The sequence below is a fragment of the Corvus cornix genome, chromosome 2, assembly GCF_000738735.6.
Source record: "Corvus cornix cornix isolate S_Up_H32 chromosome 2, ASM73873v5, whole genome shotgun sequence".
Taxonomy (NCBI): domain Eukaryota; kingdom Metazoa; phylum Chordata; class Aves; order Passeriformes; family Corvidae; genus Corvus; species Corvus cornix.
In genome coordinates this window covers 38,068,504-38,094,414 of record NC_046333.1, presented here as the reverse complement: position 1 = coordinate 38,094,414, position 25,911 = coordinate 38,068,504, and the positions used below count along the sequence as shown (strand labels likewise).

General features: G+C 38.3%; 1 long non-coding RNA gene across 1 annotated transcript in view; it reads right to left on the bottom strand.

Annotated features, from left to right (window-relative positions):
* Positions 1-2,501: 2,501 nt before the first annotated feature.
* LOC109144452 overlaps positions 2,502-25,911 on the bottom strand; it is a 31,230-nt gene continuing 7,820 nt past the window's right edge. The window contains exon 3 of the long non-coding RNA XR_005601635.1: positions 2,502-3,439. This is a non-coding gene — a long non-coding RNA (uncharacterized LOC109144452). The remainder of the gene's footprint in view (positions 3,440-25,911) is intronic.

Here is a 25,911-nt window from a genome sequence, read left to right as displayed (position 1 = left end):
AAGTCCCCCTGTTTTGATGGCCAAAACAGTCACTGTCACAGTGTGGGTACCTGAAATCCTTATGAAGTCAAGCAAAACACTTCGAGCCAGTGACTGTGTGCTGTCTAAATTACACCGTTCCAGGGCAGAGGGGGTTTTTTTACTACCAGATGGTTGTTGCTCCAGTTGTGGTAGCCTAGATATGTGCTGACATCTAGTGGTCCTTTAGAGAATAAATAGAGTCCAAGAGCTTATTAATTAGCAATAAAGAAGAATAATCTCAGACTCAAAAACGTATTTTCTTCCTTTTCTTCCTTTCCCCCCACAGTGCATGTAACAGTGTTCTAGATAACTGAATTTTAGTGATTATTGCGCTTTTAGATATTTGTTCAAGCTTATATTTTCTAAAGCACTGTACCCATTGACACCATGCTGAGTCCTTTGGGGAAATCCACCTGGAGGCATTTCTTGACTGACAATCACCGCGTATTTAAGCAGAGACTGTAAAATTGAAAAAGAAATAGATGGGAGTGCAGTTCTGCATGTCTGGAGCCACGGTAGGATCTGTATTACACCTGATTTGATCAGAGACCCTTTAAGCTATTTCTACTAAGTTCAGATCAAAATTTGTCCTTAAGCAGTTATTTACCTATTAATGCTAGTAAATGGCTACAAACAGCCTTTAAATGATAATTTAGTTTACTACTATCATGAAAATACCCCACTATATTGTAGACACCAATGAATATTTATGAGATAACAGTCAAAACTCTACTTAGAAACTCACTTTCCATAGTATTTACTCCGCCTTCATTTAGCACATATTTCTGTTCGTTTGCAAAGCCATGCATGCAGTGCACCCCTTACTCAGGATAACTAAACTGGGAAGAAACTATTAGAACATTAACCACTGATTTCAAAGTAAGCTGAAAGAGGAAACACAACCAGAAAATCAACTGCCTTTAAGAAGAACTGATTCAAGAGACCAAAAACTCTTGTTTAGGTTTCAGTTGATGGAGTCCCCACCAATGAGTAAAGCTTTTACTACTTGAGAAATAAGACAGCTGGAGGTTTCATAGCAATGTATGTGGTCAGACAACCCCAGTCGTATTCAAACCCTAAAAACAGGGTCTATACCACCTCCAAGGGGTCCCTGAGGCTGTCATTTATCCAGCTTTGATTTCCAGGACATAGTCTTTTAGGCTAAAGGAATAGGCTGTTGCAGAAGACCCCAGGTCACGGAAAGGGAGAGCAATGATATGCTGAACTAGCACTGAAGAGATTTATTCTGAAGGAAAGTAATGGAAAACACTCTCATATCTGGCATATATGTGCTGTCACTGTTTCACACAATCACCAGGGTACCTTTAGTGTTTCCCTGATATGTATCCACCGGTGTCCCTAATAACCCAACGTGCTCAGTTCCTCATGAACAGATCATTACTCACCACTTTCATCACATTCATTTTGGGGGTATTAGAATTCAAGTGGCTGCTCAGCTGGTACCCCATAAAGAGTCTTGCCACATAATGTTATTTTTCATTTTTTGCCTCAGTGCAAGACCTGCTCATGATTTATTGGCTGTAGCAAAGCACAAAGCCATAATTTTCTTTTATTGAACTCACTCTGGGTAGCCATCACTCTGCAGAAATGCAGATGGTCATCTTATTCTTAGCAATGGGATGAATGCCACAACTCTGCTGACGAAGACAGCAAAGCAGCCATTTATAATAGTAAGAGAAGCATTCAATTTAATATCTGTGTTAACTGCACATAGTTAGGCTTTTTGGACACAGTTGTTATAGGATCCTGCTCTGCTAATACTTCAGGACTTTACGGCATTTAGGCAAATTTGCATAGCATGTGTACTGGCATCCAGGTGCGATTTCTGTGCTTATGGCAAATGAAACTGAACTACACCCTACTATATATATAGTTGGCCTCCAATTGAACTCTAATCATAATCAGGCTGTATGATGTGTGTTTGAGATACTGCAGTTCAGTAATTTGTCCATCTCCTCCCTTACTTCAATTTTCAGGGGCATCCACACACTGCAGATGAAATTCTCGTTCTGGATCAGAACCTATGAGCTTGAGTGAATTAATGTATTTAACTATTTCATTGTCAATGGAATTAAGGAGATGACTTGCTGCTTCCCTTCTCTGTCAGAAAATACGGATTTAGGGAATTTCTGGTGCCAGCATGATACACAAAACACACTTTCTCTGTTCTGGGGTGAGAAGAGTGGCAGTGAATAATTCACAGCAACTAGTGGAGAGCCCAGAGACTTGCCCTGTGATGACCAGTGAGTTTGTGGAGAACAAAAATATGGTGCTGAATATTAAACAGAAAGGGTCAGGTGTTTTTTAATAAGCACCCTGCTGGATCCTGCCAAAGGGGCCCCATACAGACCTTAACAGCTGAACCTGGAATGTGCTTCATTTCATCACAGAACTGGCTATTGCTACAGCAACGGCTCTTGACGAATAATTCAAAGAAACAAAACAGAGACACAGTCAAATCCGGGAATTAGAGTATTTAATAGCTTAGAATAAATAAGGGGAGATTTACCTAGCATTCTCAGTGAATGGATTCAGAGCAAAAATTCATCCAACATCTGCTAATGCCACATTTTAGTATTGCCTCTTCAATCAGAGTAAATTATATAGCTTAAGTGTTCATATCACCAATTAATCTCTTCTGAATCAGATCAGCATATTAGTTGCCTGAAATAGGCTTAATATAGTCATAATTGTACAAAACATGAATACCATTTTTCATAATAATTAGGTAGTCACTTTGCCCTTTTTCTCAATTTGTCTAAATGGTCATATTTACATTAGAAGTTAGCAATTTTATCCATACAACCCTTCTCAATTACTCCATTGGTCTGTCAATAGAACCTTCATCTTAAGGCACCAAACCTGTGCAAAGTACAAGTATTCAACGTGCAGTGTATCAATTTCCTCAGAGGCTCATTTGAGAGGATTGGAACTCTGCTCCAGCAAGCACATGGCAAGGAAGCAAACAAGATATTTCCCACTTTGGAAAAGGTTCAGTGAGAGGAAACAGGCACACTGACCATCAGATCCTTTCCACTCAAGCTGAGAGCAGGCCAGGAGCTTGCCGTGAGAGGGCCACGAAGCTCTGCAGAGCAACTGCCTTGTGCCAAAACTATCCAAGCATTACAGTGCTCTTCCATAGCTCTGTCTGAGTGCCTCGTTTGCTACAAAGACCCCAAAAGTAACAACGAGATAATTAACCTCTGCTTGTTGGAAGTTGATAGAGAGTTGATAGCAGCACCACGAACTGTCCTCATGTTCCATTTGCTGATGTGCTGTAAACCTTTGACTTGCTGCCAAAATTTAAGGTTGTCTTATGAGATAATCCCAGCTAAGAAGTTCCATTTCTATGCATCTTCCTGGCCTTCTGCTGGAGACAGGAGCATGATGTAGTTAGCTAAGAAAAGAAACACAAAAGCTCAAGGGCTGTGAATAATATCTTGAATAAGTTCTTCCATTTGCAAAACAGAGATAATACTATTTACCCTCATATTAAATTTATAAAACACTTCTCCCCTGCTGGAGTCTCTAAATCCCTTATTAGACCACCAAGAATTCTCTTATACATTTCCTGCTGGTTTTAATCGCCTACTCCCAGTTTCAAGGATATTTTCCTAAAAAAAAAAACAAAACAAAACCAAACAAACAGAAATTGTGCATTTCAGAAACAAACACTTACAGCAGCACTCAGGAAGAGCATGAGACTTGGTTTGCAATAATAACTTAAAAGATACTGTAAATGCTTTATTAATCCATGCTGTTGACAGCTTTGAATGCCAAATTATCTGTGTTGCACTGAGCCATGAAAGTGTCCCATGAGGTACTAAAGTCCACCTTGAGACAGCATTGAAGCCAAAGCTTTGATCCTCAAGGCTGACTTGAGTAAATCATTATTTTTAAACTCTTTAATCCCTCATGCATCCGTAGCACATAATTTTAGTAATGCATTTGACTTAAATTTCTTATTACTTCAGAATTCAGTCCAACTTCTACTGTAAATAAAGTCAGAGCTCCCAGGGGCTCCAGAGGACAGAATAATTCCTGTTCTACTGCAATTCTCCATTTAACTGATGAGATGACAGAAACAGTATGTCATCAGGAACCGTAATTTTACTTTCTTTAGGTGCTTTTTTCTCTTGTATTGTATTTCAATGCAGCATTTTCTGGAGAGGAGGAGCACAAGAATTGGAAGTCTAGAGGTCTTCAATTCCAGTCTTGGTCCCACATCAGTTCATGAGATGACTGCTAGAAAATGACCACAGGTATCACACTTAGTAGCAGACAGCAATTTACATCAGCTCAGATATGCCAAGCTAAGGATTGGGACTTTACCCACGCTGCTAAATAAAGATCAAGCTGTGTGGCATTGCCTCACCACTCTGCATAATGTTCAGCCGAGGGTTTTCCTTTGGTCCCCTGTGGTTGCCTCATGGTCTGATTGCATAAATGCTATTTCACTGTGTATTATTCTCAGTTCAGAGCATTTTAAATAATGCTATGGCAGTGTCACAACTCATCAAAACAACATTTTATCAGCACAAAATGCAGGCTATAGGTTGCATTATCTGTGGTTTAACAGAAGCCTTGAAAGTGCAAAGCATCTCAGGATATCATTAGAGAGAGGGGAAAACAAAACTGGTCCTGACAACACAAAACAGTGCCAGACTGCAAAACAAGCATTAGCAGCCCCAGGAGTTCATTCCCTGTCCATAGTCTCTTCTGCAGTAGAGACACAGCCATGGATCCCTACATGCTCCAGCTGCCCCAGAGTCTGTAGGCTCTACCCACCACAGACTGTGCAGGGCTGCCTCAGGCTGCCCCTCCCTGTAGACATAAATTTTGTGTAGCCAAATGCAAACTCAGTTTCTGCCTGTAATGCAATGATAATAACATTTACCCAAATACTTTCTGTAAAGTTCACCTTATCAATGCCAATATACCATTCATTGTATTGAAAAACTATATCTTCATTGTGAACACATATCTTCAATAAAGAGAGTAAACAGAGAGATGTTTTATATGGCTGAGATTGCAAACTGTACCCGTGATTTAGGGAGTCAGTTGCCAAGTGCTGTAAAGCACACCCACTTTCTGAAACTGCCCTATCTATTAACTGTCAGCTCAAAATCAAAGGCCAAAACGAGCTCCTGCTGGCAAAATTAATTAGTGCCCGAATATTGCCGCAGCATTCTGCTCTCTCTGCAATTCCTGGAAGGACAGGTTGGAGGGGGAACATGGGGCTCTCAGCTGCAGGATACCCCCTCAACAGAAGCTGCCTCTGGAAAGTATCACCAGCAAAGCTGAGAGAAGCTATTTGTGCCTGATCAGAAATCCTGCACACTTACTGCTTGGCTGATCTATGTGTCTGTTAATTTTCATGGTGGTGCCGTAACTCAGACATCATTCCAGTTGAAGGAAGCTCATTTTGCACGATACACAGTGTCCTGAAATAAAGCCTGTCACTGCTGTCTCAAGCTTACATTGCTACCAGGAGTCAATGAATCTCAGTGAACTTGACAATGTCTTTGGAAAACAAATTTCTTACTGCTCAGAAAAACATCATGTGCTTAGTGTGAAAGGGATGGATAATACAATCCCTTGCTTTGCCTGCTCTGCTCTTTTCAACTCGCTAAGTCTTCAAAAATCTCCTTGCTGGAAAAAATAAGCTGAAATGTGGATGATCTGGTTCTGTTTACCAGTGGTATATACTGCACATATGTGTCAGTGAACCTGTTTTCTTGGTAGCATTTTAAAAAAATCACAATCAGCTAAATGTTTCAGATTTTTGCTCTTGCTTTCAGGGGACCTAGATGAAAAAGACAGATTTAGCAGGGGAAAAAAAAAATAAATAAAAGTAGTCAAATTGTTTACCAGCTTAAAGCATTGTGATTCTTCAGTGAACACTGTTTCTATTTAGTACTGCACATGTGGCAAGGGCAACAAATCCACTTAGACCAAGCAAGGGAAAGTATGCTTTCACCTACCATCTTGAAAAAAATATGAATGCTTGCCCTCTGGGTTATGTCCGGCAGACATCATCCCCTTAAAACAAACTTGTTTATATAAGCTGCAGAAAATTACAGGTCTTCTATTGCCACCACCAGGGAAAAAAATGGCCCACAATAGAGGGAAATAGCAGATACCCTACCATGCACTAAGTTCTCAGTGAGCAGTTTGGTGTGCTTTCCATTAGGTGCTTGAGATGCTGTGCATCTCCCTGTTTACTTGAGAAGGACCTAGTTTCTACCATAAGAGACACTTCTGTATAATAAAATGCTTCTCATGGACTGCCTCTCAGCTGGTCCTTCTGTCACTAACTTCTCCTGCAGAAAATGCAGAAATCAGTGCTAACAACAATTCTGACATCATCGTCATTTCAGTACGTTGCAGGCCTCCCTGCTTAGACATGTGTAACTTAGCAGCACCTTTCAGTCTAGCTTTGCAGCAGCAGATTAACAATACGACCTCTGAATCACATTTGGTTGGCTTACAGACTGAGGGCTAAGAGGGAGACAAAAATCAGAGCTCTCCAGAAGTTTGACATGCTGATTTCCCATATTGGTAGTACGGAAAAGATAGAAATAGGAAGGAAAAGAAAATGTAGTGAGACTGTCCTTTCACAGCTAAAATGAGCCATTAAATAATTGCTAATGAAGAAGTTCCCTTCCTATGAATACAGAATTAGCAACTGTAATTCTTAAGAGAGTATCAATTAAGATCAGCTTAATGGTAGCAATATATAAGCTTATATGACAAAAAAATTATCTTCAACAGTTCATTAATATTAAAAAGTGTCATTAATATTACTTTAGAAAATGTTCTTGACATGTTTGTAGGTATACATTTTTATGTTCTCTGTGCAGTTGTAAGTCCTTAGCACTATAGAATTTGAGCACCTAACGACTTCCAAAGGAAGTTCATTGGTTTTTATTTACTTTCCTTCAAGGATGAGAGACTATAAAGATCATGAAAAACAGTCAAAATGCTCTACATTTTGTCTACAGCTTTGCATATTCACTGTAAACACAGCCCTAGGCTTCCTAGTGTAATAATGTCAATCAAAATCTTTGTTATTTCACAAGAAGAAAATAAGAAATCCACAACCAACAAGTGTTGAAGCCAACTGAGAGAAATAAATGCAGCTCTAGATTCTATTTCCACTGATAAACTCTCCCACAAACACAGCAAGGAGCACGCTGAACATGACTCAGAAAGGATCATGCTATTTGTACAAAGAGGTAGTTACCAGTTAAGATGCAGCAGAAGCTTCATGCTCTGCATTCTATGCAACAAGGGATGCTGCACCCTACCATTTGAAATAATGCCTTGGAACTGCAGGCAGCTAGCTATGGGATTTGGGGACAACAGAGAGGTTACATAAGCCAGTTTATTAGCAAAGGCAAAGAAAGCGTCTGTGCAATTATCATAATAGTCAGACAAACTATGGATTCACAGCTACATGAGGCCCAATTGCAGCCACAAGCTGAATGGAGAGAACTGAAGGCTGGTGAGACATTTCTTCTGCTGTTGTGACACTATCCAAGAGACCTGAAGGAACAGGACTGAATATCAACCAGAACAGGTAGATTCCACCTCAGGAAGACTAAACTGGAAAGAAGTGACAAAATTTCATGTGTGAACATGGGCAGCAGGGAAAGAGATCCTATAAAACTTCTCTTATTTTCCTTATCATCTCTGTCATCCCTACTTCCCTCACAGTTTTACTTATTTGAAATACCCTCTCCTTCCAGTCATTGTCCTTTACCATTCTCTTAAAAAATACTTCAGTCTTTTAAAGTCCACAGAATCCAACTGGAGCTAAGATATTAAATACATGCATCTCGAAGATGAAAGGACAAGTGAAAAGCCAGAGACGGAATAAGTTAAATAGTGGGGAAAATGCTGGCCATGAAATCAAAAGGTGGGTGAGCTTATCCCACTCCTAAAAATTCATATGCTTTCCCAACATCCTCTTTAATTCAGATTGCCTCTTATATCTGCTCTATCCATATAGTAAACTAAGGGATCACTCCAAAATATGTTGTCATCACTCCCATGAACCCTCTCAAATCTACAGTAGCTTCTGCAGTCTTTGTAGGATGATGCTTAGAAAACAAATGTGTTACATCGTGTTACTTGGGAGATCTGAAAGACAGGGTGAATAGGGACATTCTTCACATTACTACTTGGTCAGCTGAAGCTAAGAAATGTACATGCAGAAGTGCAAAAAAAATTTTTTGAAACACTGACTTGTGAATTTTAAATCATTACAGAAAGGGATGTGGAACTGTAGATTTTCTCCACTGACTTGGATACATAGATACATAAATCATACTGCTCTTTCAGAACCACCCCATAAATAAAATCAGACTCAGACTCACATGTGCATCAACGTGACTTATTCAGAGTCAATAAGTAATTTAGTAAGAGCACATTCTGAGGTGTGTGAACTCTACAGTAGGCAGTATACAGAAAAAGGGTAATATCCTTTTAAGCAGTCCATGAGGTCTTTAACAACCTCCACTCTTGTTCTGTGTCCAGAAGGCTCATGAGAGCAGCTGCATACAAAAGGAACTACCCTTCACCTGCTCTGTATGATTAATAAATGCATTTATTGATTATTACTATAATTATCCATATAGGCAAAAAACTGTTCTGTTTGCACAGGACAACTGTGCACGTCCTTATCGGGATTAGATATAAAGAGACAGTTATATCATGGTAATTTAGCAGAACACAGCTCGTATGATTATTAATACATGCTAAACTTATTCAGTGTAATTATATTATAAGCTTAAATTATTTATATAATTGTATGATAAGCATATATTATATTGCAAGCATGCATATAAATAGAATGTCACCCAGTTCCAGACATCAGTGTTTGCTTTGAGCTGCTCCTGTTTGCTTGGAAATGTTGCTCTTGAGGCTGCTCTAAACTACAGTCTCAAGTTTTTGTCTCTTGCCCTTTGGACCCTTCACAGAGCCTTGAATCTCAAGCAGACAACAGGATTGCATAATCTGGGAAGGCAGATCCTAATGCATCAAGAAGAGTTACCATTTACAGCTAAAAGGCACCTGAAGATAAACTGGGCTTTCTGCTTAATTATAGTGCAGTATGGAATAATTCTGCACACCATGCAAGTACAGACAAGTGTAGTGGAATGTGTTGCCATCTTTTAACTACAAAAAAATGTTATAATGGAGGATGATCAAGTCTCTAGTTCACTGTTAGATGGATGGAAACAAAGTAATGCATCTTTTGGCACACAGGAGAAACATATATTCTGCAGCTTGAACTAGAAATGCATTTGATACAACATGAGTAAATGGGAGATTTGTGGTCAGGCTGCATTTAGGTGAGTAGATAGAGAAGCAAAGCCAAGTTGGGTTTTTAGTGGTGTCTGTGGCATCTTGGGATCCCATTCTACGAACTGTGTATTTGAACTTGAAACTTCCAAAGCAGTATTAGCACACTTCTCATCTCAAAGCAAGGGATGACTGGTAATGGATAACATTCAGGAGACATTTATACACTCACTTGCAATATGCACAGGTTAAACTGATATAAATATAATACAGTTTTTCAGATTCTAATACATAGATATCTCAAAATTGAGTGCTGTAGAAAAGAGACCTATGGGTAAGAGCGTAATTTCTTTCAAATGACATAAATTCCTTTATTGGAATGAAAACATGGCATGCTGTCTGTGCTTGACACTAAATTCATTCTATTTTTTATATACACAAATATTTCATAACTTTGTTAATTTAAAAGGTTTCTATCTTTTCACGTTTCCCAGTTATTAAAGTAAATCTATTACTTATGAAAGGTTATACATTGCCAATACTGTTCACATGGGACCAAGGACTGTGTTCTTTATTTTATTAAGCATCAACATTTTGTGGGCCTGAGTGGCCTGGAAATGACTGGGGCTAGATCTGAGTTAGAGAACCTCTTCACAAGCTGGGATGTCTCTGTGGTGCATCCTGGCAGTAAGTCTGAGTCTGAAGTAGAGATGGAGGTTACACATATTTTGTCCTCTCTTTTCCTACGAAGGTAATTGGTGCAGTATAGATTCTAGCCCTGACCTGGTACAGATTGACCAGCAGAGTAAAACCTGCTGCCCCAATAGCTATTGCACACCTCTTCCAATGAAGAACTGGCTGGTAGCCTCATGGAAGTGTCTCACAACCTGCACAAATTCAACACTCCACAAATCCAATAAAACTATATTGCAGGTTTTAGACTGGCAGCACCAAAATACACAAGTAATTTTAAGCATGTTAACTAATGAGACCCATTCACAGTTCTCTTCTGGGTGAAATACCAGAAAGATACTTACAGTGTATCAAAACCTTCTCATGAACATGCCAAAACTTTGGCATAGGGAGATTAACATAAGAGAGTTATTCAAACTCCAGCTATATTTAACCTTCATCTGCTTTGTTTACAGTTTTCACAAAACTCATAGCCTTGTTAGCACTTCTTTTTTATTAGTAATTTGACTGACACCGTATCAGTCACTATGAGCTATCAAAAAGTTACAGGCTCTATGCCTACTGACTGGCAGGAGCCACCCTTTAACTGGCTTTAATATAAATGTCTCAGGTTATTCTATGCTACAGCAAATATACAAAGCAAATCTGCATTAGACCCCAAACTGTTCACCAAAGATGCATTTGGAATCACAGAAAAAACTGCAGCTGCTTCAGAAACAGAAGATACATTGCCATGGTAGGAATCACAATACAGACAATGCTGAAAGAAAGAGAAAAAGAAGCCAGTAGGGTTAAATTAAAAGTTCAGTCCGAATGTTGCTTAGCAGTGTGAATGCAATTGTCTGTCAGACAAAGAGCATAATTTCCAACACTGTCAGTCATTTACCACAGAAAACTACAAAGTTGCGTTCTGAACTGGTCAGAGCCCAGGAGACTTCACACGAAATGAAAAGCGGAATGAAGAAATGCCAAGGAGGCAGCGAACTGTTTAAAGATCTTTCTGTTTAAAAAAAAAAAAAAGGCAGCTTGAGAGAGATCTTTTAAGCTAAATTTTTTTTTTTTAAAGCCAGAAAACAAATATAATTTTAAATAATTTCTTGTGTGCAAACATTCCAAGTGGCCTTGAGCACGCAGTAATCTCATAAGTACTGTCAAACAGTTCTCATCAGTCAAAGCACTTTCCCAAGTTTTATTGCAATTCCTTAAACTTTATAGAGGTAGTTAAAGGGGATGTGAAGCAAAGGCAGCATTCTCTTAGCCTTTTATGACAGGTCTCACAAATTGCTTTATTCTAAGGAAATAGCTATACCTATTTCCTACTGTATACAATAATGGTGCTTAGGAAATAGTTACTTGTGTAAAATCAATTGTAAACCAGGATTCTTTTTATTTTATACTGAATTGGTCTCCAAAGATACTGCCAGCATTAAATCCTCAACATTTCTTGGCCATGTAGAAAACTAGTAACGGGTAGGAGTATCATGCTGCTTTATTTCTAGAATTACTACAAAAGACTTAGTAAGACTGGGAATTAAAAAATAAATTCTAAACGAAAAAAAGCTATTTAACCCAGTAATATAATCAGAGATATAGCTTGGGGTTCAGAGAAATGATTTAAGATTTAGTCTTTCTTTATATTTAACTAGTCATTAGAAAGAAAAATGTTTCTGGAATATCTTTACAGAACATAAAATCAAAGCACAGGTGAACAGCAAATCCAAACAAAATGAGGAAGTGTTTGTTATTCAGATCTGCATCTCTGTGAGGAAAAGGCACTCACTATTCCAGGATGTGTGTGTCAGATGAATGTTAATCTGCCTTGTTAAGATACCTGGCCAGGTTTTCTTACATGTGACCCAAATAATACGACTCTAATTTGCAGACACAGCACCGTGCACAGGCATTCAGTCAAGGATTTCTAGAAGGTCAAACAAAAAGACGCCAACTTCTGCTGAACCTCAGCAAGAAGGGGATGCCTAACTCATCCAGGTACCTTGGCAGATCCAGTCTGGGAGAGAGGCAACCCTTAATGCTTGTATGTGGCAACAAAATATTTGAAAGGGCAAGTTTGAAAAAGAAGTTGTTAGCCTTTTAAAGTTTTGCCTTTATTTCTTCTACAGTCATTCACCACCTATCTAATTTGCTATAAAAAAAATGCATCTGTTCTCATGAATGTATTTTTTTTAGAAAATTGAGTCTTTTATCTAGATAGAGCTTTTCATTTCAGAGTAAATTTCTCATTTCTAGCAGTCATATTGATTCCAGGACACAGGAATAGAAAAAACAGCTGTACCATGCTGGATCTCTGCCACCTCATCAACTCTGCCACTGGCCAGTACCACTCTGCCTAGAGCAGAGTGTAAGAAAATAAACATTTGCCCACAATACTGCCCCAGCTTCCTGCTGTTTATTGAGGCAGATTAAGAACTTTCCTTAGGCAACCTTGCTTGGATTTTCTTTCATGAATCTGTCAACTGCTCTATAAAACCTTAACATTTTTCAACATCTTGTCTTGATAACTGTCTTGGCTGAATTAACCATTATATTCAGAAGTGCTTCTTTTTCTGTGAAACTAACACCTTCTAATTTCATTTGAGGTCTCCATGTTTTGCACTGGAAAGGATAATAAACTCTACTCACCTTCTTTATGTCAGGCTTTAGAGACTTCTAGCTTGTTGTCCCTTAGCCAACTTTTCTCCAGACTAAACAGTGTTAGCATATTTAACTTCATATTATGGAAATTTTTCAATACCCATTATTATCTTTGTTATTCATCTCACTAACTTTTTAAGCTATTTTACATTTTATTTGAGATGGGGGAACCAGAATTGTTTAAAGCATTCAAGATCCAAGCCTAATGCGGATTTATACAGTGGTATAACAACATTTCCTCAAAATTGTGAAGACAGCTTGCTTTCATCATATAAAAATATAGAGATAAAGCATCAGAACTTAGAATTCAGTATCCGTAAGTGGATTTAGACAATATTCTTAAATATCCTTGCTGTCCTTAGGGCAATCTTATTTTCATATATATCCAAGAGAACCTACAAATCACTCCAATCCAATAATTAACACAGACTGACCCGCATTACTTCCTGCTTTATTCATAAGGCAAGAATCACAGTCCTCCAGCTAACATCCATATGGTAGTTGCTACTAATTCTGTCAAATTATTAAGTGATGAGATAAAACAATGATCAGCACGTTAGAAGAACCCAGATAAAATCAGGCAGAAGACTGTAATAACTCAACTTGTTCTTCATCCAGACGGTGCTGAGGTCAAACATGGGACTGGCATGGAACAACTGCTTCTCCTGTTGAGAAAAGTCAACCAAGATGATCAAAGACTATAAGGTCCACCAGTAAATTTCCCCTGCGAAGACCTGCGCCCAACAGGTGGCAAAAATTATATTTAAGTTCTCAATTTAGTTTTTTCAGATATTTGCATAACAGAAACAAATGTTATATGACTGTTAAAGCCTGGGCTCTGTAGCAGCTCCTGGCAAATGGCAGAGCAGGCAGTGCTCCACACTGAGGTGCTCTGGCTGGGATATTCCCTATGACAACCCGATGCAAGCTGTTATATCTGCTCTATCAAGCCTGGCAGCAGCGAACTACATCTTCCCTTTTGAATGTTGTAAAAGTGTTATTAGGTTGAATGGAGTATTTCATTTCATAAGCAAAAGATGTGTGAGGTAACACACTGAATCATAATGCAGCTTCTCTTCCCTGCATCCCTTCCTCACAGCAAACTGCTGAGTTGTGTGTTGACAGGTCTCTTCAGACTGAAACTTTAACATCATCCTTCAGTTATCAAGCCCTCAGCAAACTGCAGAACGAATAATCAAAGGCCTTAAGGCTTTGTGCTGGAGGGAGAAGACAAGAGAGCTGCAGTAAAGTACACATACAGCTGGTGTTCACACATTTATAATACATCCAAACTGAGGTTGTCAACTAGTCTGCAAGACGTGACACCAGACCGTGATGTTCCAGGTTGCAAGGTCAGCCAACGAATATCCTGGGAACTGCTCCTCAACACTGGAAGAAATCAAAGGGAAAATTAACCAGCATTTCTCAGCCTCTGTGAACTGTTCAAAATTGTTTTATGGAGGGACATACATCATTCCTTCTTGTAAAGAATATCTATGGTACCAATTTCCTACCAACACTACACAAACTGAGACAAGAAGCAAATACCTGGAACTAGATATATATTACTTGGCTGAACAGACTAAATGCAATAAAACCGAACTGAATCCCAAAAGTATTTTAGTTATTGTGTATACCACCTTTAACCACTTCTCAGTCTTTCTTCCAATAATTTAATATAACTTTAAAGATTTGTGGGTCTTAAAAGAAAAAAAGTCAAAATTAAACCTAGCACTATGAGAATGTTTTCTAGAGAAAGAACTGTCAGGATATATTTCAAGATGTTCTCACTCAGGTGTCTAACAAATAAGGATTTATTTTTGGATGAAGCCCTGCACTGGAACTGAGGATGCTTACATTTAATCAGCAGCATTGCCATCAGCTTCTTGCATGACCTAAGGCCAGTCAGTAAATTACTCTTCTATTCAATTCTTGTCAGTGAGGACAATAAAAGTTAATTTTTCCAACTTGTGTTTATTTAGGAAGCCATTTGAGGCAGAGACCCTTTCCACCCTCATGTATATAAAGCACCTATCGCAAAAGAACTCTGATTATTTGTGCTGCTGTAATAGGAGTAATTGTACATATTATTTCCTCCAGGTATTCCCCTGTTCTTTGAAAGTAAACTCCTGGATCTACAGGATGGCCATGTAGTCACCAGGAGAGGCAGGGTAAAACTGTACAAAGAAGGAAGCCCTGAGGTAATATGATTAGGGGGTTATGTTCATGGTGTATATGACTGAAGCAAGTCTTGGCAAGATATTCCAGCTCATTTAAGCACAGAATTAGCCTTGATTAAGAGTCAGCTTGTGCTATCAAATACCACCTATTCAATTAAGTTATCCTGTAGATTACCCGTAATAAGAACTGTTGTGGCTTAGATACAAGATGTGGCAGCTGTAGAGAAAGACTTTCTTAGAATGATGATTGCAGTATGAAGGCTTAATGTGTGACGATACCACAATTACATGGTGTTTTTTATATTATTGCTATGCATTAAAAACAGAAAGCAAGTCCTAAAATTTACCCTCTGTTTAAATTATAGTTCTTGGATTATAGTATTTCCTTTTTCCAAAGTATAGTCAAGCAATGCCTTCAGGGGGTTTTTTTGGATCCTAAACAAAATTCAAGAAAATGTTCATCTGAATGGTAACTATTACAAAATATACTCTTGAAAGTAAACACAACAGAACAGTGAAAAATGTTCAAGAAACTGACCTATTGCTGTCTTCTCTATGTAGAAAATGAAATAAATGTGACCAAGTGTCTTAGACAAAAGACTGGAAAGTAAAGGAAAAAAGGATTCTTAAAATATATCAGCATGATTCTAAGTCTGACTCAGCTGCCTTTAACTTTTTTCTTTCCCTCTGTGTAAGGCAAATACCCTCCAAATCTCTGAAAAGTCAGGTGGTCAAGTAGTTTAAAGTCCTGTCATCTATATTTAGAGTGCTCAAAAAATTTCCTGTATAGACTTTTTCTTGTCATCAGCACAAATATGTGCTCTGGAATGTTTCTGCAACGTCAGTCAAAACTAAAAGAGAAAAAAGAATGGTGAAGTAAAAAGAAAAAAAAAACTAAAAATTCTTTTTCAAACTATATACAATATGGTATGATTTAACATTATCAAAAGTTTGCAAGAGTTTCATGAGCATTTTTACTTTGATTCATAAAGAAAAAGTATTTTGGTTAACACAAAGGACTGAAGTTAAAATACCCCTGACAGGATGTCAGAGATTTCATGTTTGTCAAGCATAGGATATATTATTGACAACTGACCTTCTGTATTTATATTTTAATGATCTTTAGTCCTGCTGATTCATTTCAGAATCCTAGAAATTTGCACTTGTAGAAAATCTTTTTCCTTGGGAATTATCACTAGTTGATGCCAGAAGCTGTATCCCAAGCGTTTTTGTTCCATCGTTTCAGTGGATTTTCAACCTCTGTTTGTGATTGACTCTTTTGTCAGAATTTATACAAGCTACAAATTGGATCTAAAAAGTGTGATATCACACCATATTTTCTGACACTTCCTTAAATAACCCTTCACTAGGATATTCTATGTGATGTGAGTTTATGATACTATTTTAGATTGTAAGTTGTGAAATGAACTTTAGCATTCAAGCATTGCTTCTATATCCTATAAAGGGCAGTGTTTGGAATATGAACAAAGTTATGGTCTGTCACTACAAAATGACATTGTGTTATCAAGTAATATCTGGCAAGATGAAGCAGTTGGATGGGGAACTAAACACTTTTGATATTCATCCAAAGTGAAGAAAATCATATCTGTTCTGACTGGTTGAAAATTGTTTTGAGCAATTTATCAGACTATCAATGTCAAAGTTAGTGTTGTGAAGTACAGATTGAGAAAGTAATTTTGGTCTGAAAGACAAACTTTAATTCCAGCATTAAGAAAATATAATATTAACACACATTGTTGTAATTTAGACAGCTGTCAAATTAGTTGTGGCAAGAAATGAGCTTTGAGAGTCATTAACATGCAAAGATACTTTGTTAATTACATCAATGGTAGATGATGCACTAAGGATGCCTACCAGTGAAAACATCCTTAAAGCTGTAACATGTAAGCTAATGCTGTTTGTTTCATCTGAATGGTCCTCTCACTGGAAATAGCTGACATATAAAATCAAAAATTGCCATCAGAAAAGTTGTTTCAGCTGTTACTTACCCAGCTCATCACAGACCTTTCTTAGGACATAGAACTCTGGTATTTTATAAATTTGTGTTTATTCAAGAAAGTAAAGCAATAATCTACAGGAAAACCAGATTTTGGTACAAGTGGTGACCTGATATCCAACAGAACAAAAGAATTGCCTGGCCCCAAAGGATTAATGATATTAACAAAGATAATAAGACACCAATTTTTACACTTTTCCCTAGATTGGTCATAGCTATATACAAACTGAAATAGGTTAAATCAGAAGATACAGCGTTACATGCTTGGTGGAAAGAATGAACCATAGCTCATGTGATGATCACAATCACAGGTTATTTCACATCTGCTACATAGCTATGCTTTCTACAAGCTCCTTTGGCAGTTTGCCAACTTTTTCCTTGGTGCTGTTGAATTAAATTCTCTGCTTTGCTCTCCTGTTGTGTTCACCACCCCTTGCCAGCTCCTCAGACACATTCCCATTCCACAACTAGTTAAAATTTTATCATTTTTGGCCTGTTTAAGGTTCCTTTGCCTGGCTGTATCATGGTTCTCACTACATCATCCTTAAAAATTTCTTTCCATTTAATGCACTTCTGTGCATTCAGAAAAATCCTGTACTTTAGGATTATTTTCATGTTTGTCGTTCTCTGTGAACCCACAATCTGTGAGCCATTTTTCCTAATGGTTCTCTATACTTCCTCCTGCCCAGAATGTTAAATTCCTTCTAGCATGCCAAAGAACACCATTTGTTCTTCCTAATCCGATTGCAAATATCCCTTTTACCAGCACCAACTACCCATCTCATCCGCTGTTTTCTCTCCACACCACTTACAATAACAGTCACATATAGAAGACAAGAAAACTAAAATGCCTCAAAATTAGCAGGATGTATTCATTCACCTGCACTATTTATTATTTTTTATATTCCACCCCACAAAGTTGGTTTTTATTACCCCCTTCTGTTCTGCTACACAAAGAGGAAAAGTTCAACCAGAATTCCTCTGTCAACACTAGTAGCTCACTTTTCACATACTAATTCACACTGCAAACCCATTGAAGCAAGGATTGTTCTATTTAAATACCTTTTAAAGGCCTTTGGGGCTTAATTCCTCTCTGCCATGTCCTGATTCTCTACCCTAAAGTCACATAGCCCCTCTCTTTTACCTGTGAGAAGCCACAGCACTGTTTCTACCATTGTCGCCCTCTTCCTTCTCAGAAGCAATGAAAACATCATGTTTGTTTAGCCCATGAGCAAAGGTGAAAGAGGATGTCTGTCTAGAACCAGGGTCAGGAGAAAAAACTTTAAACTGAAAGATCAAATGGGTAGGCATCCCATTTAAAAGTGAGGGCTCCTTCCAAAGTGCTGTAAGTCTCAGTTAAAACCCTGTAAGAGTTTTTAATTGACAGGGCCTTAAGGTGCTGGGGAAGAAATCCCTCCCATTTCAGAGAAAAAGAAGCATCTAAAGTTGCTTTCTTATTTGTGTTATCCACCCAGTAGGATGGAGGCTGAGTACGACAACATAAAATAGCTGCAGTATTAGAATTACATAAAACAAACTATTATAATGTTCCATTAAGCTATTTATGACCCAAAGATTAAAAAATTATCTACAGAATCACACACACACTCTTGCACAAAGGAGGTCAGATTTGTGAGGGTAGATTGGTCTACTGGAATCAACTATATAATTCAAGGCTCTCTGGGATAAAATTCTGGCCAACTTGAATACGCAAATTTACACCAGAGTTGGAGACTGGGTTCAATTCTTACCACTAATGAACAGGAAGATGAAGCGAAATAGATTAAAAATCATCTTGCACTGAATGAGGTGCTCTCATTCTTGTGTTTTTCCCTTCACATTTGCACAGGAAATACATCACAAATTAACAGCTATAGATATAATGATAAAAACATACAAAGGAAAAACAGATAGAACATGGTCAGTACAAAGAGAAATGTACTGCACTCAGTATCTCCTATTTTTGAGTTATACCTTTAAGTTTGACATCGTATAATGTCCACCAGTGCATTCTTTATCTCATAAATGGACTGAGAACCAGTTCTATGTTTGAATCAATTTCTTAGAAACTATTTTGAAGCATAAGTTAGAACATACTTGTCTTCAGACTAGCCCACTATGTCTTTTAATTTTGATTAAAATGAAACAGTACTAAATAAAGTTTATTCAGCCTGGAAGAAAACTGAATTCTATCAAGCCTGATGAGACATATGAGATCTATAACCTTTACTTGTTCTAATCTCAATTTCTATAAAATCTATAAAATATTGTACTCATGAATTCCTATTGATTGCTAACAATGCTTTTTTTTCAAAGGAGTTTATTTTCAGCATGCCTTTAATGGCAGTGTTCATACACACTGCAAGGACATTGAGCACTCTGAAATCCCCAACTGCTTTTTTCTTTCTAGGCCAGTCCTGTAGTGATGTTCTCCAGAAAAGTTGAAGAGTGGTTTAAAAGAGAGAACATTTTCCTCTGTTGTTCAGGCTTTGATTTTTGCCTGCTCGGTAGAATCACTAATACGCCTTGTTTCACGTATGTTTTGAGGAGCTGAACATCAGAGTTCAGATTTCCAAGCACAAAAGATTAACACAGACCATTTCTATTGAACTCTTTCTGTGGGCACCAGGCACAGAAGCACAGCAGGACATTTTGTTCTCAACAGTTGTCAGAGTCTGTTTATAGATGTATGTCTATAGATGGGTTTCAAAATATCTAGTGCTTTTAGATGTTTTACTAACCTCCCTTTTCATGGGGGACTATCCTTTTCCTCTTTCCCCAGAACAAAATAAAGCCCCAACATAATATTTTATAAGAATATATTTATGTGTAAGAACTTACTGCAAGAGGTAGCAGGGTCTTGCATGAGAATTCAACTGAATTAATCTTCAGTCTTGTACCTCATGTCTCTGATTGTCCTGTGTGCCGTGCATGACTACACAAAGGGATGCCAAGGGACAACTGATGAACCATCACCAGATCTAGAGGATCTGCCAATGCATGTACTATTCTTCTGTTCTGTTTGTAGAGAGTGCAGGAGTGACTTCACTTCTCAAACTGGAGAAGATTTATAGAGTATCACTTCAAAATAAAACAGGGAATTAATTTGTTTCTTCTCCTGCCCACTATCTGGCTTGATATTCAACATTGGAATCAACCCACAACTTTGAAATAGATAGCTACTTTTAGCAAAAATGAATGCTCAGATCACTAGGTGCAGAGTAGATTATAAACTAGCAATCCAAGATCAAAAGGAAGAAACAAATAAAATAACTTATTATTCTGTACTACTTTCCAATTTAAATCTGCAATCCAATACAGCTAATTTATCAGAGCATACAGAGTCGTGACAGATGAGGCAAAATGCCATCAGCTACAGGCTTTTTTGACAGACTCATAGCTAGGAATTCTTAGAAAAATAACATCTGAGAAGCAGGAGAAAAATCAAGCAGCGGCAATTGGATTTTTTTCTCATAGGAGAGATCCTGAAGAGAAGTGTCAAGGGAGAAACAGGAGATTATAAACCATGTACTTTGCATAACAAAGTTCTTTTTTTCCCTGGAGTAAGGATGCCAGTCAAAGGTCATTCGCCAATGACATATGGTAAGTCGACTGTATGACTTTATTTCTTCTGTCAATAGAGGAAATATAGGCAAGAAAGTTACAGATAAATATACCACAGGATATCTCCTTCGAACAAAATCACCAGAAGGAAATGTAGATGTATTACCAAATATGATATGAGAGGAATCACTCTCAATTTGTAAAACCTCCCTTCCATCTCCCACACCTGCAAAGTTCTGGGACAGGAAGAAATTCGTGGAAGTCGGTGGAACAGAAGAGCTCTAGTGTCATTGTCAGCTCTTCCCTGACCTCTCCAGTCCTTTTCTTTATTGTGAGGGCAACCCTTTGCAATCCTGTTATCTTCTTCAGTACAGCCAGCCTCCTGCCAAGAGAGCTCCAGGGACAAGGACAGGACCTCTGCCTGAATGCAATAAAGAACAACAGGAAAAGTTTTATCCTGTAGACTGAGAATTCATCCAGGGGAAAGAATCCACTGTTCTCCCTGATAATGAGGAGTTATCTCTCCCAGTGCCCCAGACTGAACCAACTTGTTTCCTCAAAAAAGTTCTCAGAAGAGTTCATTTCAGGTGTTACTTTGTGTAAGTGATACCGACAAGTCCATATACATTTGGCTCCCTTTATTCTCTCATGTCATATTAAGGGCATGCAATACAAATTCTTTGTGCCACGTTACAAATTGAGAATTGCAATGGGCTGTAAGGCTTATTATGCAGCTCTTACATTGTTTCATGGTATCTGAACCAGGGAAAAAAATCAGGATGTTTCCTGGAATCCAGAAGAAGCCAAGACCAAGTGCCCAGCAGGATGGGCTAACCCTGAGGGGAGCATACTCAAGGTACTCTCTGTACAACATGCTAGACCTTCTAAAATGCGGAAGAAACACAGAGCAGTGCTTCTCACAGTTTTGGGAGAGACTTGGCATGTATTTGTGATTCCCTGACTGTACTGTCTTGGCCACTGCATGTTCCTGCCAAAGCTTCTCACAGTGCTCACATAAGCCACAGCCTATGTACTCCAGGCAGCACCTGGTTGTAAAACACAAACAGGATTTAGGAAGCAGAAAAACTACCTGGATGTTCCCCATTGTTGTTATACATCTCTGCAAGGTCAGGCAAGCACAGTACGAGCTACGGACATTAACTTTGTGCCAGCTGTTCTCTTACTCCAGGAAAATAATGTTGCTTTAATCTTATTTGCAAGAGTCTGATAAAAGAGAACCATTTATCATCCACTCTAAATGAATAAATCTCATTTAAAAATCATTGTGATGCAGCTTATATGTGATCTATATTGCTAACTTATCACTGCAAAAGCTGACAGGCCTAAAATTAGATCATCCAGATGCATATGGATATGGCAAAGTCAGATTGAACATCACACTGTCCCTCTGCTTCACTCTGCTCTATGGTGGACTGAAGTCAGAAACAACAACTCTGCAGAGCAGAGAACAGGATCCTTGCATATTTCAGTCCTTTGAAAGGTGTTTCAGGGCCCTCCTGAAACACAAGGAAAAGATGCTGTGGAAGACAAAAGATCACTGAAGAAGTCAGTAGTGTATTTGAGCGTGTCTGTGTTGGTGGCAATGGTGAGCTGTCTGTCTGAGAAGCTAAAAACGTCACTCATGTTATAGCCTTGTTTCATATGTGTACACAGCTCCCATGCTTTTTAGGAGCTACAGGATGAAAATCGTTGGTGAGTTTTTAGAGGGTCACAGGAATTTTAAGATTGTTTACATATTGGACATGTAAGGATGCCAGTCAAAGATCATTTACTAACGACATGTGGTAAGCCAGCCTGGTGACTTAATATTTCTTATGTAAATAGAGGCAACAAGGGTAAGAAACAGAAAGCTGCAGACACATATACCACAGGATATCTCCTCTATTCAACCTTGAAAACGTTGCTGTAAAGTGGCATGGGAAACAAACTATGCAGCAGGACCTCAAGACTAATAAATCCATGGATTGCTAAGTGTAAGGGTTCAGAAGACAGAAAAGCATGAATTTCCTATTAACCAGACACTTCATTCAGAGGTCACATCTTGTCTTCAGACTTGGTAGAAATAATACAATAAAATATTGTACCTGTGACACCCCCAGGGACCTTTCCAAGGAATGTGATGGTAAAGATTAAAATTACCTGAGTTCCTAGTGACTTGAGTTCTGTGTAGCCTGACCCTCCCTCTTTTATCTTGGGTGCACACACAAGCACAGAGTGGTTGAAGTCGACATAGGTGTGTAAGTACACTGCAGCAAGTGTGTGTACAGGCACCCTCTGTGTAAAGGAAATAAGACAAACAGGGATGACAGGACATTGTATGGGCAAGTGTCCATACAAGCATTATGAATTCCTGTTTTGACCACTACGCTTGCCAAGACTGCAAATAATCCCATGTACAGAAACATCTAAGAAATACTATAACAAAAAAAAGCCCCAACCCAAACTATTGAGGATCTATCTGAGAAATCCAAGGATAACAGTCTGTGCAGTGTTTTCAACCAAATGCAAAGACAAGCACTGCCTCATGAAAGGCCTCTGTGTCTTTATGTGTTTTCCCTACTGAGGAAACTAATGGAGGATGCTTAGTGCTGTACTTATCTGTCTGTAAGATGGGAATTCTGTGCAGTGAAAAGTTACCAGAGAAACTAAAGGAGGTTTAAAATGTAAGAAGAGAGAGCTCTGGGAAGGAGATAAGAGAGGAACACTCTCTTCTAGCAGGAATGCTGGTCTAGCTCCAGGAAGGACTGGGGTTAAAGAGGAGCTAAACTGGGAAGATTCAGAAGCTTGGGAGACCAGTCACAAGCTACAAAAAGCAATTCTAGACCATCCCAGAGGGACAGATCCAAGAGTCCAAAAGACATTTCAGAGTAGTAGAAAATTGAGGCACAGAAACATACCCCGGATTTATTGTTTTCTGGTTCTTTTTTAACCCCCAAGCAATTAAGGGTACTATCACCTCCAAAAGGCACAGACAGCACTCACGCAGCTTTCCTGAGGAGATAGGGCCCAATGTACAGATGTAGTTGAAATTGTGAGAAAGGGTGCTAAACATACACAAATGTTTGGAGATGTTATGGCCAGTTTTAGAGCTAAGCTAAGAAGTCATCAGAGGCATCAGGGAAGAAACAGCACAACAGTCTATTTGTACATACAAAAACTTCTAGCAGATCAGCTCAAAAAAATAGGGTCCAGCAGTCTGCCAAGTGTCAGTACTGCAAAGACTTAATTAGGTCCCTGACAAATCATTAGGTACATCTTTTCAAAGTAAAGATGCTCTGGATTATGCACCTACACAGTTAACCAACACTCAGAAATACCCTTAATTAACTTTCAAGGACATTGCATGTGCTTGAACCGTTCAACAATGCCTCCCATTTAACTTTTGATGTTAATATTTTCTGTAAGTGTTATGATAATATTAGGAACAAAAAATTATGAAAATGTGTCTCTGTGTCTTTCTATCAGGTACCTGTGTTACTAATTTCCATTATATAGTGGAAACAATACAGTTTCTTTTTTTTGGTAAGTGTTACTTCTCCTGCAGTCCCTGGAAGTCATTTTGCTCTTCACCAAGTATCTGCATCCCCTCCTACAACAATGCATTCTAAAAATCTAGGGTACCAAAGCATCCAGCCACTCTAATCTTACACACAAATACAGCACGCAATACAGATATACTCTCAGCTCCATTTTCTTAGGTGTTTCGTTTTGCTCTGTACTGGTGACAATGAAATTTCTAACTGAGTTCACACCAAATAAAATGCTTGTCAGTAAAGGTGAGGCTTTTCTGAGTGTATGCAGCACAATGGGTACAAATTCTCAGCACAGCAGCCACTCAGGTTTAATTGCCTCTGCAGACACTCTGCACAAAGCAGGAGGTAACCTTGTCCATCTCGCATAAACCAGCTCATATGAGCTGTGCTGTTAGTGCACACTGGAGTGGTCTCACAGAGATAGCATGGCACACCTATAGCACTTCATACTCATAACCTTCACACCAGCTTCTCACACAGGTAATCTTTAAGAGACACCAGGTACAGACTAGGAATAAGAGAAGTAACATTACAGCAGATTATGCAGAATCTAGACAAGAACAGGTTCACAGAGTACAGCTTGGGAGTTCTACTGTACAGTTTCTACTAATCTACTTATGGCAAGCTGTTAAATAGCTGTTAGTAAATCTCTAGACAAAAGATGACCAAAAACATTTTTTTAATATAAAATAGGGACTCGTTTATAGCTAACATACATAATCTAAAAAAAAAAATCTACAGATTCAAGGAAGAAGACAAAAAAGAACAGTATGTCTTCCTTCGTCTTCCCTTCCTTTAGCATGGGATGAATGTTATTAATTTCCTTGTTATCTTCACTGTTTGAATCTAAGTTTAAAAGCAGAACTTCTGAGACAAGGTCAGGGTCATGCTCTACCTTATTGTTATGGAAACAGCCCACAGGGTCAGGACTCGTGTCTTGTTGAGATTTTACTTTCTCATTGCAAGGTCCCTATTACCACGGCTTCTGATACCATAATGCTTCATAAAGAAACTACTGGAATGACTGCACACTGAAATCAATAATATTTTTCTCACCACTGATAGAGATGTTGAAGTAGATTTCATAGAACTAATTGATTGGAGGGAATGTAGAGCAGTAAAGATTAGAGAGAAAGCAAAAATTTTATAAAGTGCCAGAATCTTGGCATGTGCAAGAAAGATCATTAACTACTCTACACAGTTCAGACTAATCAAAAAGTGAGGTCACAAATGCAACAAGAAGTGGAACAAGAAGTGCCCAAGCATCCCAGTCCACTGCACAGATGATGAAGACACAGTAACAAATACTTTTGCTGTTATTTTGTCTTTCCTCTTAATTAGTGACTTTTTACTGTTATCATCCAAAATTAGTTGAAACTTTTACTAGATACAAGTTTAAAGTTTAAGAACCTGATAGACTTCGAAGCATAAGAGAAATGAAAAATCTCTTTCAGGAAATCTTTCTTAGGTGATCTTTTAATGATGTATTAAATTTCTGTGTACTGCTGAAAACTGGCAATTAGGCAATTTTAGATATGAACAGATAAAAATGGGGTTGTCATGATGCCAAGCAGCACTGACACTGAGAACACAAATACCAGCATGACAAGCTTTATAGTTCTGTTATTCTCGTTAATATTCCACTCAGTCTTTCTGGTCTATTGCACCTAGGCATGCAGGTCAGTTTTACATGATCGTGTGTAAAATGAGGAAGAATTTTTATAAATCAAAATCATAATAATTTACAAGTGTTTGGCTGAAATGCAGACATGTTTTTCTTCTTCTGAGCAAGACCACTTAAATGAGCTCCAGATTTTTCTATACTCTAAATATAAACTCCTCTGCTCCCAGTTCTTAGTTTTAATAAACCTATACTGTAGGAGAAAACAAGCATCCATGC